This window comes from Pelophylax lessonae (genome assembly GCF_965119305.1).
Source record: "Pelophylax lessonae genome assembly, chromosome: 10".
Classification (NCBI taxonomy): domain Eukaryota; kingdom Metazoa; phylum Chordata; class Amphibia; order Anura; family Ranidae; genus Pelophylax; species Pelophylax lessonae.
In genome coordinates, this window is record NC_138777.1 from 100,748,139 (window position 1) to 100,762,060 (window position 13,922).

Below are 13,922 nucleotides of genomic sequence, written 5' to 3' on the forward strand. Positions count from 1 at the left end.
AATAGTAAGTGGTTTTACATTTATTGAATAAAAGATAATATAACAGAGAGCACTAGATTTCTTCTATTTGCTTTTATATCGCTATCCACGATCTTACGGAGGAATTGGCTTTTTCGGATCCACTCAGACCATTGGAAGAATGTTATATCCCTTCATGGGAATGCTTGTTTGACCATCCTGTTGGTTCAGGGGGTCATGATCCTAAGGTGAGAGGCCATCTGTGTGTATTGTGGAGGTGCTGCACATTATATGACACCTGCAAGTTCAGTCTAGAGACACCACTTTGCACTATCTGGGATCTTTTTTATGAACTTTTTATGGAAATTTATTTGGGCTTTTTCTTATATATTTTATAAAATTTTTTATTTTTTTTTAATAAATGAATATTTCTTGCGCTGCACTATTTTTTATTAATTAGCTTATTTGGAGGTGTTGTGTAATTGTCCTTGAGTGTTCAGCTGCAATTATTAGTATCTAATCAGGATTATTTGATAGTATGGCTGTGACCACAAACTTCATGCTTACTCATAACTTATTACTACCTTTAGCTTTCTAAATGCTTACACAAAAAAGAATTGTAAGCAATTGAATTCAACCAGAAGCAGGTTTGAGGAGTAGCTGACTAGACCCTGCTCTAGGAAAGCAACCGTTTATTAAGTAGAAGTAAGTTTAATAAGTATAATAAGGCATTTATTTTCAAATGGGTAACTAAACATTAAACATAGATCTGTGTATGTTAAAAAAAAAAATATTATCATCAGCAGTATGTTTTAGTGAAAGGGAAGTGCATGGAAATATCTTTAGCCCCTTACCACCCACCATCTGTATATACATTTTTTTATTACATGGAAACATGGACATTGGGACTTTTTTAGATGCTACTTTGATACAATTTACACATTAAACACTTTACTTAAAAAAGTGCAAATGGACATTGGAGAATAACTATGTCATCCCCTTGCATGGGTGAGAAAGCCCATGTATTGGAGCCAGCTATCCAACATTGGAGACAGCTGAAATGGCACAAGATGCCCAACCTAGAGAAGTGTTGCTTCTTTAAGGGAAACCAATAACAATTAGGATCATCACTATAGCCCCACTAATATCTTACAGCTACTTAACTCTGGGGACTTTTGGAATGGTGCAGGAGGTCCTAGCCAGAGAGGTGGCATTCACTAGGAAAACTAATAATAATCATGACCATCACTATAATGCCAATAGTATCTTACAATCTATGTTGGTTCCACAGGATCTCAGTCCTTTGGTATTCTTCCAAGTTCCCTGTATTGTTTGCGAATGCTTGGGGGTGTTACATCTAGGACACTGTTGATTATGCAAATGTACTATTCTTCCACATTTCCTGAAGCAGCAGTTAAATTGAATTATGAAATGTGTTCAGTCCTACCCTTACTCTATTGAATGATCCAGCTACTAGAGATTGCAAAAAAACAGTGTCATTCAAGTAAATTATAATACTGGCTGACTGTCTAGTGTGACTATGATTTGTGTGGAGGAAATTACCCTAAAGTGGAAGTTCAGTCAAACACTAACTATACTTAAATCTACTCCCACCCCCACTCCAAGCCTATTCTATCTATCTTGTAAAAGAAAGATCTGTACACTTACCTACTCTGATGGCACTCCAGTCTGATCATATGATTAGGTCCCAGCGCCGGCTATGGTAAAGAAGAGAGATCACAGACAATGACTGCAGAGTCTGGGCAATGGCATCACCCATAGGCTTACTGTGGGCTATCCATTGATGAATTTCCTTTATCTGCACTGAAACGGACACTGGGACTGATCATGCGAATGGACCGGAATGCCCCCAGAATAGGTAACTATACAGATTTTCTCTACACAGGGTATAAAGAATAGGGAGTGGAAGTATAATTAAGTATAATTAGAGTTTGATTTAACTTCCACTTTAAGATTAAGCATCAAAACAAACAAAACAAATATAAGCTGGTAAAGTGAGCAGAGTATTAATCGAAATAATGAACCAAACTAAAGACATTCATGTAATTAAAAAGGTGGGCAAACTAGTTATCAGGTTTTATTTAATTTATAATTTTTTTTTATTTTATTCTTTTAACATTTATGATTTTCCTAAAGGAAAGATATATACATACAATCCACCGAGACTTTAGTTTACTTCTTCAGTTGATGAAAAATAACCATGAAAGTAGTATTTTAAAACGCCACTGTCCATTACATTTTTCACAATGATAAATGAGATTTCTAAAGCAAATATATCATTGGTCACTGGAGGAAGAAAATGACAAGGAAAGTTATGGCTAGTTGCCTGCACATTGTGACATTATACATAAAAGTAATTGAAGTACAACAGATGCCAGCATTTTGCTGTTCTGCTCATCTATTTGTTTTAGAAATCTGACAAGATGGACACAGATAAAGTTGAGCTGCTGCATTTTGTGTTGAGGAAATCATTCCCTCTAATAACATATCAATAATAATGAGATTGGCTTCTCAAATCCATCATGCTACATTTAGTTGAACAAAACACTTTCATTTCAGATGGGTAACCACTTGCAGCATGAAAGGTCACCTAATGACAACAATATGTTTTTATTGTAAATTCAAACAAAATACAATTCTCTTACCTTGAAATGAAGGGTATATTGTGTATTGAATATTGAAATGGTCTTAATTCCTCTGTAGTGGGAATACAACTAACCACAAAAACAGATTCAATTCTGAGGTGTCAAATTGTATATAGGGGCACCTGCATCCTAACCTACATATATAGAAGAAAGAAATAGAGGCATAATGCACTTTGATGATACCATAAACACTGGACGTAAACAGGGACTACCAATTTTATATATAAAAAATATAAATTTATTAAATCACCATAAAATAATTTGTGAAAAACAAATACACACAAACAAATCATATATAAATGATGAATGTACATCACATCTGAAGAAGCTCTATATTAATAATACCACTGATGAAACAGCAAAAAACAGTATAGTAACTGCAATGAGCATCTTCCTAGTAGATTCTGCCTGACATGTTTCGAGGAATATGACCGCTTCCTCAGGGGCTTTTAGAAATCATCTTTGAGAGACGAATTCATATGTGTTTTTCACAAATGATTTTATGGTGATTTAATAAATTTATATTTTTATATATATATAAAATTGGTATTCCCCGTTTACGTCCAGTATTTATGGTAACATCAAAGTCCATTATGCCTGTATTTCTTTCTTCTATATAACCCCAAAAACAGGTTAGTGGTTTTTAAATATATATATGAACTTACACTGGTGAGAGTAAAAACAGCCTTAACATATACAATTACAGAAGCAGACAAGAAAGGGAGGGTAAGTGTTCAAAAAATGCATTGCTTTTATAACTGTGGGTTGGGTGGGTAAAAAAGGTGGGTAAAAATGTATGAGGGCTTACTTCAAAACTGAAAATGGCTGATTACTGAAGATAGGTCCAGTATAATACCTAATATGGATTGTTGCCTCATATGAACAGGAAGTGAGCAAATTATGTAAAATTCTCTACTTTAAGGATTTTCTGTGTATCTGCATTCTAATCTGTTTCACTGAAAAAAAATCCACCGCAGTCCATTTGGAGGAAAGAAAGCATGGATAGTGCTTCCTTTTAACTACCATAGACCATCCCTTTTGGACCTGTAAATGGCTCCATAAAAGAATGCAAAAGAAAATATAGTAGGGAGGTATCATTGGATAAAGTGTTTTCTTTTGGCTATGACTAATTTAGTTTTTTTTATATCAGGGATGCACAGGGGTGGTGCAGAAATGCTTTTTTTCACATTCTTTACTTGAGGCACCCCTCAATGCACACACACTAATTGTAGATAAATTATTAATTCATAGGCATATGCCGTACTAATTCATTTTATCTGTTTTTCAAGGTTTTTGGAAGAAAATCTTGCATGCCATGTCCTTTATGATGTCAACTTTAATACTGAATATTCTTTCTCAAAGGATTCTGGAAAGTAAATAGGAGAGCACTTAAATTGCATATTAATACTTGCATCCCACCCCTACTGAGGAAGTTGAGAGCTTACAGCCTATGACGCAACGCGTATTGGGGGGCAGAGACTCCAAAAGGGATGAGACTCGACAGCCGGCACAGGACGCAGTCCTGTCTTATTACACACTACTCGATCAGCCCACACAGCTACATGTGCTGGATTTTTGAGTGTACTTTTATTTTATCTGCTTAATAAATTATTTTAAAACAGAGAGCACTAGATATTTTCCCTCTTCTCTCTGCAATTCATTTATGGAGCATATAAAGCAGGAGACAAGTTGATTTTCAACCCCCAAGGTGTTTTAAGAAAGTCCCTGGATATGGTGGCGTGATTCCATGCATCCCCATAGGGGAACAGCTGTTGTGGCCTGGTGGTAAAACACAGGTCTAAGTGTGAGGTGAGAGGCCATCCTTATACGGTGAAGGGATCACAAGCACTTTTAAATAGCCTTTCAATCACCTGCGCACCTATGGGACTTTGAAGAGATATTTATTTGGATGCACTATATGGACTGTTATATGTTTGCACTTTATTTGAATGATGCTTCATGATTGATTATTGTTTGTACTAGATGTAAAATTGCATAATACTAGCACTTTTGATTTACTTAATGCACTTTTTTTTTTAAGTATTTGCACATTGATATGATTATTATGGTGCAATAAGTGCTTTAAAGTCACACTATTAATTTGTGGATATGCTATAATGAGTATAAGATATTTAGCACTGTGATATCGGATGGTGTCAGTTGCTCTACCATTTAATGTTACCTCTGCACTAGCTCAGCACCTGTACTTTATTTATGCAATTTATTTTTGTTGATTTGCACATATACCATTAACGTTTAGATGTGAGTAGCACTGTATCTTAGGATTGGATAGACCAGAATGGCCCAATGATCCAGTCTGAAGACTCAGTAAATCTTGGCATCATAGGTTGCTAGAATTGTGGGCAATCTAGATAACACAACATCTTTTTAGTTGCTGCCTATGGCTTTGGTTTTGCTGTGGTGGCTGATCTGGTCTTCAGGTGTAGTAACAGTGGCAGGCACTGCTGCAAGCTGTGCACAAAGCCTGCACTGGTCCAAATCATTTGGTGGAGGGGGGGATTATGGTGTGAGGTTGTTTTTCAGGGGTTTGGCTTGGCCCCTTAGTTCCAGTGAAGAGAACTCTTAAGGCATCAGCATGCCAAGAGATTTTGGACAATTTCATGCTCCCAGTCAAGCTTCTCCACCCCATACTTGCTCATCCATGTTTTTATGGAACTTGTTTGTTCACTGGTGCACAAGCATGTTGTAACAGGAAGGGGCCATCCCCAAACTATCCCCACAAAGTTGGGAGTATGAAATTGTCCTAAATGTCTTGGTATACTGACGTCTTAAAGCGGGGGTTCCACTGGTTTTTGTGTTTAATAAAAGTCAGCAGCTACAAAAATTGTACCTGCTGACTTTTAATAAACATACACTCACCTGTCCCACAGTCCAGTGATGCGGTCAGCGGGAGCCCTGGTTCTCTTCCTCTTCTCCCTATGGTGCTGGCATCATTACTGTGGCAACCCAGCTGTGATAGCTTGTGGCTTCACAGTAGGGTGCGCACTGCACATGTGTGAGTAGCAATGCGCATCCTGAGTGGACGGGCAATCTTCTGGGACCTGTGTCGTGTCCCAGAAGTTTGCATGGAGGGAGGGGGAGAGGAGAACTCCTGCTCAAGGTGCCTAGGCTGCCCCAGTGGAAGTGGGAGCGGGAACTTGTCAAAACTAGGTACCCCCCCCCCCCAAAAAAAAAAAACATGCCAAATGTGGCATGTCAGGAGGCCTTAAAGTGGAAGTTCCACTTTTGAGTGGAACTCCGCTTTAAGAGTTCTCATCCCTGGAACTAAGGGACCAAGCCCAACCCCTGAAAAACAAACCCACACCATAATCCCCCCCTCCTCCAAATGATTTGGACCAGTGCACAGAGCAAGATCCATAAAGACACAGATAAGTGAATTTGGAGTAGAGGAACTTGACTGGCCTGCACAGAGTCTACTGACCAGGAGACCTCAACCCGATAGAACAACTTTGGGATGAATTAGAGCAGAGACTGAGAGCCAGGCCTTCTTGTCCAACATCATTGCCTGACCTCAAAAATGAGCTTTTGGATGAATGGTCAAACTTTCCCATAGAAACACTCCAAAACAAAAGAGTTGATGCTTTTATAGCTGCAAAGGGTGGGCCAACTCAATATTGAACCCTATGGACTAAAACTGGGATACCATTAAAGTTAATTTGCATGTAAAGACAGGCGTCCTAATACTTTTGACATTGTAATGTAATTCATTAAGTCAGTTAGGTTATTTTCATAAAATATTTTTTGAATTTGAGGCACTGGTGATTTGATCTATTTAGCTGACCAAATAGTTGTTCAGGCATTCCCTGATAGGAGACAGTTAACTGTTTTTTGTCAAAAGTAACCAAGTAAAACTTGCCACATACTATAAGTAGAGTTGTGCAAATGGTTCGGCTGGAGCATGAGTTCAGGCTGAACATTGGCTGTTCGCCTGTTTGATTAACACCTGAATCATCGGGGTGTTCGACCGTTTGTTCGGCCGGCCGAATGACAACGATACACTGCACCACTGCACAGTGCATTAGAAGCTCTGATTGGCTGAAGCAATGAAAGCCTTGCCCAATCAGGTAACATAGCACTTTCAGAGCCATGAATATACACTGTGATGATAAGTAGGGTTGAGCGGACACCTAGATGTCCGTGTTCGACGGGTTCGGCCGAACTTTAAAAAAAAGTCCGGGTCCGTGTCCCGGACTTTTACCGAACTTTTCCCGGACACCGAACCCCATTGAAGTCAATGGGGACCCGAACTTTAAGGCACTAAAATGGCTCTAAAACACCAAAGGAAAGGGCTAGAGTGCTGCAAATGGCAGCAAAACGTAATTAAGAGCATGGCAAGTGCTCTGCAAACAAATGTGGATAGGGAAATAACTTAAAACAACAAAAAAAAACAGAAAAATAAAACAATGTTCTTCTTCATCTCTGAAGGACGAGGCCCATATGGAGTAGGAGGGAGGTTGAGGTGGTGGTGGATGTGGCGGTGACATAGGCGTGCGCACAGGGTGTGCTGGGTGTGCCTGGGCACACCCTAATCACCTAGGGCACATAGCATTGCCAGTGAGGAGATGGGAAAGATCTCCCTGGGACCTGCTCTGCTCTATTTCTCCTTGCCTACAGGTACATGGCCCCGATACATTACTCTCCCTGCTGGCAAACACATGCATGTGTATTTCAACTTTGGGGTGCACACCTTAATGCAATAGGCTGCGCACACCTATGGGCGGTGTAGGTGGAAGCGGCGGTGGAGGAGGACCAGGGCCGGATTAACAGCATCATGGGCTTGGTGCTGAGGATTTTGAAGGGCCTTAAGGGCCGTGCCTTGCCATGCACCCAGAGGAGGAAGGGTGCAGCCATGCATGCCTAATTCAACATGGGATGCTGTCTCTGAAGCCCATAAACACATCCATGCATCGCCAACTGTCCCTCCTTGTCCGGCCTTCACGCTGTGTGGGGAGGTTCTGAGGGTGCTGCCTGGGGAAGCGAGCATAGAAGCCAGACTTCTGTGTTTACAAGTGACAGAAGAGCGGTAACAGTGAATATGGCCAACCCGGGGCCTATATAAAAGGTAGGGGCCTGGAGCTGCAGCTCCAATAGCCCCTACATTAATCTGGCCCTGAGGAGGAGGACGAGGTAGCCAACACTGCTTCTTTTCAAAAATTTTAAATGAGGGTACACCCCAAAAGAGTGAGAAAGAGCAAAAATGGAACAATGGGTGGGTAAGGTCGGTATCCATTGCTATTCTGCATAAGGTACGGAAAAGTCCCGTGGGATCCATGCCTGGTTCATTTTAATGAACGTGAGCTTGTCCACATTGTCTCTGGACAGGCGGCTGCGCTTGTCTGTTATAACGCCCCCAGCCGTGCTAAATACCCGTTCAGATAATACACTGGCTGCAGGGCACGCCAGCACCTCCAAGGCGTAAAGGGCAAGCTCAGGCCATGTGCCCAATTTGGAGACCCAGAAGTTGAAGGGGGCAGACCCGTCATTCACTACATGTAGGCGTGTGCACACATACTGCTCCACCATGTTGGTAAAATGCTGCCTCCTGCTAAGACGTTCCATCTGAGCTGCTGGTGCTGCTGTTTGTTGTGGCGTGCTGACAAAGCTTTTCCACATTTCGGCCATGCTAACCCTGCCTTCTGAGGTGCTGGCGGTGCCCTGGTTGCGTTGGCGACCTCCTCCTCCTCCTCCTCTGCCTTGTGCTTCCACTGTGGCCCCGCTGTCAGATGGGAATGCCAGCAGCATGGCGTCTACCAGCGTGCGCTTGTACTCGCGCATCTTGCGATCGCGCTCCAGTGAGTGAATTAAGGACGGTACGTTGTCCTTGTAACGGGGATCCAGCAGCGTGGCCACCCAGTAATCAGCACAAGTTAGAATGTGGGCAACTCGGCGGTCGTTGTGGAGACACTGCAGCATGTAATCGCTCATGTGTGCCAGGCTGCCCAGAGGCAACGAAAGGCTGTCCTCTGTGGGAGGTGTATCGTCCGTGTCCTCTGTATCCCCCCAGCCACGCACCAGTGATGGCCATGAGCTGGCCTGGGTGCCACCCTGCTGTGAACATGGTTCCATCTCCTCCTCCAGCTCCTCCTCCTCCTCATCCTCCTCATCCTCCAGAACTGTGCCCCTGCTGGACAATTGCGTCCCTGGCGTTTGCGTGTGCAGGAACCCACCCTCGGAGCCCCTTGCGAATGACTGCCCTGAAAGCCTTGGAAATGTTACCTCTTCATCCTCCTCCTCCTCCTCATCCTGTGCCACATCCTCTTCCATCATCGCCCGAATTGTTTTTTCAAGGAGGCATAGAAGTGGGATAGTTAAGCTGAGAACGGCGTCATTGCCACTGGCCATGTTGGTGGAGTACTCAAAACAGCGCAACAAGGCACACAGGTCTCGCATGGAGGCCCAGTTATTGGTGGTGAAGTGGTGCTGTTCCGCAGAGCGACTCACGCGTGCGTGCTGCAGCTGAAACTCCACTATGGCCTGCTGCTGCTCGCACAGTCTTTCCAGCATGTGCAAGGTGGAGTTCCACCTTGTGGGCACGTCACATATGAGGCGGTGAGCGGGAAGGCCGAAGTTACGCTGCAGCGCTGCCAGGCGAGCAGCAGCAGGGTGAGAACGCCGAAAGTGCGCACAAACGGCCCGCACTTTCTGCAGCAGCTCTGACATATCGGGGTAGTTTTTAAGGAACCTCTGCACCACCAAATTCAGCACATGCGCCAGGCAAGGGATGTGCGTCAAACCGGCTAGGCCCAGAGCTGCTATGAGATTTCGCCCGTTATCGCACACCACCAGGCCGGGCTTGAGGCTCGCTGGCAGCAACCACTCATTTGTCTGCTGTTCCATGCTCCTCCACAACTCCTGCGCGGTGTGTGGTTTGTCCCCCAAACAGGCAAGTTGTAAAACTGCCTGCTGTCGTTTACCCCTGGCCGTGCTGAAGTTGGTGGTGAAGGTGTTACGCTGTCCGGATGAGGAGGCGGTAGAGGATGAGGAAGCGGAGTAGGAGGAGTTAGGAACAGGAGGCAAACTGAAGCGCCCTGCAATCCTCGGTGGTGGAAGGACATGCGCCAAATTGCTATCCGCCTCAGGCCCATCCGCCACTGCATTTACCCAGTGTGCCGTTAGGGAGATATAACGCCCCTGACCGTGCTTACTGGTCCACGTATCCGTAGTTAGGTGGACCTTGGCACAGATGGCGTTGCGCAGTGCACACCTGATATTTTCCCCCACTTGGTTGTGCAGGGAAGGGATGGCTTGCCTGGAAAAGTAGTGGCGGCTGGGCACGACGTACTGTGGGACAGCCACCGACATAAGGTTTTTAAAACTGTGCGTCTCCACCAGACGGAATGACAGCATTTCAAAGGCCAATAATTTTGAAATGCTGGCATTCAGGGCCAGGGATCGCGGGTGGGTAGGGGGGTACTTCCTCTTCCTCTCAAGTGTTTGGGAGATGGAAAGCTGAACGCTTCCACGGGACATTGTGGAGATGGTTGTTGGTGACCCAGGTGGTGGTGTTGCTGACAGATCGTCTGTTTGCGGGGTGGCAGGTGCCGGTATCACTACAGATGTGGCTGGAGCGGCCGAGACTGCAGCAGAAGAGGAAGCAGGATGAGCCAGAGACGTTTCTTGGTTTTGAAGGTGTGTACTCCACTGCAGCTCGTGCTTTGCACTTAGATGCCTGATCATGCAGGTTGTGCTCAGGTTGAGAAGGTTTATGCCTCGCTTCAAGCTCTGATTGCACAGGGTGCAAACCACTCGTGTCCTGTCATCAGCACATTTTCTAAAGAACTTCCACGCTAGAGAACTCCTTTGAGCTGACTTTGGTGCGCTCGTTCCCTTGCTGCGTTGGGCAGTAGCGGGCGTAGTGTCTAGGGCACGGCCGCTCCGCTTCTGCACCCTGCTCCCTCTTCTGCTGTGCTGGTGGCTCTGTGCGACCACCGCCTCTTCCTCCAAACTACTCAGGTCACCTGCATGACGTTCATTCCATGTGGGGTCGAGGACCTCATCGTCCTCCACATCATCTTCCACCCAGTCTTCACCCCTGCCCTCCTTGTCGGTCTCCACAATGCTGAACGCCGCAGCAGTTGGCACCTGCGTTTCGTCATCATCGGAGACGTGCTGCGATGATCCTTGCATGTACTCATCTTGAGAAATAAGTGGTTGGGCATCGCTGCACTCAATCTCTTCCACTTCTGGGGCAGGGCTAGGTGGATGGCCCTGGGAAACCCTGCTGACAGAGTCCTCAAAAAGAATAAGAGACTGCTGTATGGCTTGGGGCTCAGACTGCTGGCCTGATTTGCAAGGGGGTGAGGTGAAAGACGGTTGGACATTGGCTGCAGGTGCCAACTCTGACCTTTCTGCAGTAGACTGGGTGGGAGACAATGTGAAGGAACTGGAGGCACTGTCAGCAGCAAACCAATCTACTATCGCCTCAACTTGTTCTGGCCTCATCACTTCTAGGGGCGTTTGATGCCCTACCAAATACTGATGCAGGTTCTGTCGCCTACTCACACTTGAGGAAGGTGTTTCACTTGTGCGTGTAGCTGGCACAGATCGACCACGTCCTCTCCTTGCAACAGGAGCTCTACCAGCAGCACCACGACCCAGGCCACGGCCCTTATTTGACGGTCTCCTCATATTTCTGTAATTTAAGATCTTGCCCTAGAAAGGTTTTTATTGAATAGCGGAATAGGAAATATGATCCAAAAAAGTGTATGTATCTCGCACGTACAAAACCACACTAGGCCCCAATTACTATTGTTTCTACCCCTAAAAGGATGGATGAGGAGTAGGAGGAGTATGGAACAGACAGCACCCTCAAATCTTCAGAAGTATGAGATGAACCCCAAAAACTTGGAAAGGTGGATCTCACACGTACCGACACAGACTATCCCGCAATTCAATTGATCCTCAAAGGTTTTTATTGAATAGCGGAATAGGAAATATGATCAAAAAAAGTGTATGTATCTCGCACGTACACAACCACACTAGGCCCCAATTACTATTGTTTGTACCCCTAAAAGGATGGATGAGGAGTAGGAGGAGGAGTATGGAACAGGCAGCACCCTCAAATCTTCAGAAGTATGAGATGAACCCCAAAAACTTGGAAAGGTGGATCTCACACGTACCGACACAGACTATCCCGCAATTCAATTGATCCTCAAAGGTTTTTATTGAATAGCGGAATAGGAAATATGATCAAAAAAAGTGTATGTATCTCGCACGTACACAACCACACTAGGCCCCAATTACTATTGTTTGTACCCCTAAAAGGATGGATGAGGAGTAGGAGGAGGAGTATGGAACAGGCAGCACCCTCAAATCTTCAGAAGTATGAGATGAACCCCAAAAACTTGGAAAGGTGGATCTCACACGTACCGACACAGACTATCCCGCAATTCAATTGATCCTCAAAGGTTTTTATTGAATAGCGGAATAGGAAATATGATCAAAAAAAGTGTATGTATCTCGCACGTACACAACCACACTAGGCCCCAATTACTATTGTTTGTACCCCTAAAAGGATGGTTGAGCAGTAGGAGCAGGAGTATGGAACAGGCAGCACCCTCAAATCTTCAGAAGTATGAGATGAACCCCAACAACTTGGAAAGGTGGATCTCACACGTACCGACACAGACTATCTCGCAATTGAATTGATCCCCAAAGGTTTTAATTGAATAGCGGAATAGAAAATATGATCAAAAAGAAAGTGTATGTATCTCGCACGTACACCACCACACTAGGCCCCAACTACTATTGTTTGTACCCCTAAAAGGATGGTTGAGCAGTAGGAGGAGGAGTATGGAACAGGCAGCACCCTCAAACCTTCAGAAGTATGAGATGAACCCCAACAACTTGGAAAGGTGGATCTCTCTCACACGTACCAACACAGACTATCCCCCAATTTAACTGATCCCCAAAGGTTTTTGATTAAATAGCGGAATAGAAAATATGATCCAAAAAAAGTGTATGTATATCACACGTACACAACCACACTAGGCCCCAATTACTATTGTTTGTACCCCTAAAAGGCTAGATGAGGAGTAGGGGGGGTATGGAACAGGCAGCACCCTCAAACCTTCAGAAGTATGAGATGAACCCCAACAACTTGGAAAGGTGGATCTCTCTCACACGTACCAACACAGACTATCCCCCAATTTAACTGATCCCCAAAGGTTTTTGATTAAATAGCGGAATAGAAAATATGATCCAAAAAAAGTGTATGTATATCACACGTACACAACCACACTAGGCCCCAATTACTATTGTTTGTACCCCTAAAAGGCTAGATGAGGAGTAGGGGGGGTATGGAACAGGCAGCACCCTCAAACCTTCAGAAGTATGAGATGAACCCCAACAACTTGGAAAGGTGGATCTCTCTCACACGTACCAACACAGACTATCCCCCAATTTAACTGATCCCCAAAGGTTTTTGATTAAATAGCGGAATAGAAAATATGATCCAAAAAAAGTGTATGTATATCACACGTACACAACCACACTAGGCCCCAATTACTATTGTTTGTACCCCTAAAAGGCTAGATGAGGAGTAGGGGGGGTATGGAACAGGCAGCACCCTCAAACCTTCAGAAGTATGAGATGAACCCCAACAACTTGGAAAGGTGGATCTCTCTCACACGTACCAACACAGACTATCCCCCAATTTAACTGATCCCCAAAGGTTTTTGATTAAATAGCGGAATAGAAAATATGATCCAAAAAAAAGTGTATGTATATCACACGTACACAACCACACTGGGCCCCAATTACTATTGTTTGTACCCCTAAAAGGATGGATGAGGAGTAGGAGGAGTATGGAACAGACAGCACCCTCAAATCTTCAGAAGTATGAGATGAACCCCAAAAACTTGGAAAGGTGGATCTCACACGTACCGACACAGACTATCCCGCAATTCAATTGATCCTCAAAGGTTTTTATTGAATAGCGGAATAGGAAATATGATCAAAAAAAGTGTATGTATCTCGCACGTACACAACCACACTAGACCCCAATTACTATTGTTTGTACCCCTAAAAGGATGGATGAGGAGTAGGAGGAGGAGTATGGAACAGGCAGCACCCTCAAATCTTCAGAAGTATGAGATGAACCCCAAAAACTTGGAAAGGTGGATCTCACACGTACCGACACAGACTATCCCGCAATTCAATTGATCCTCAAAGGTTTTTATTGAATAGCGGAATAGGAAATATGATCAAAAAAAGTGTATGTATCTCGCACGTACACAACCACACTAGGCCCCAATTACTATTGTTTGTACCCCTAAA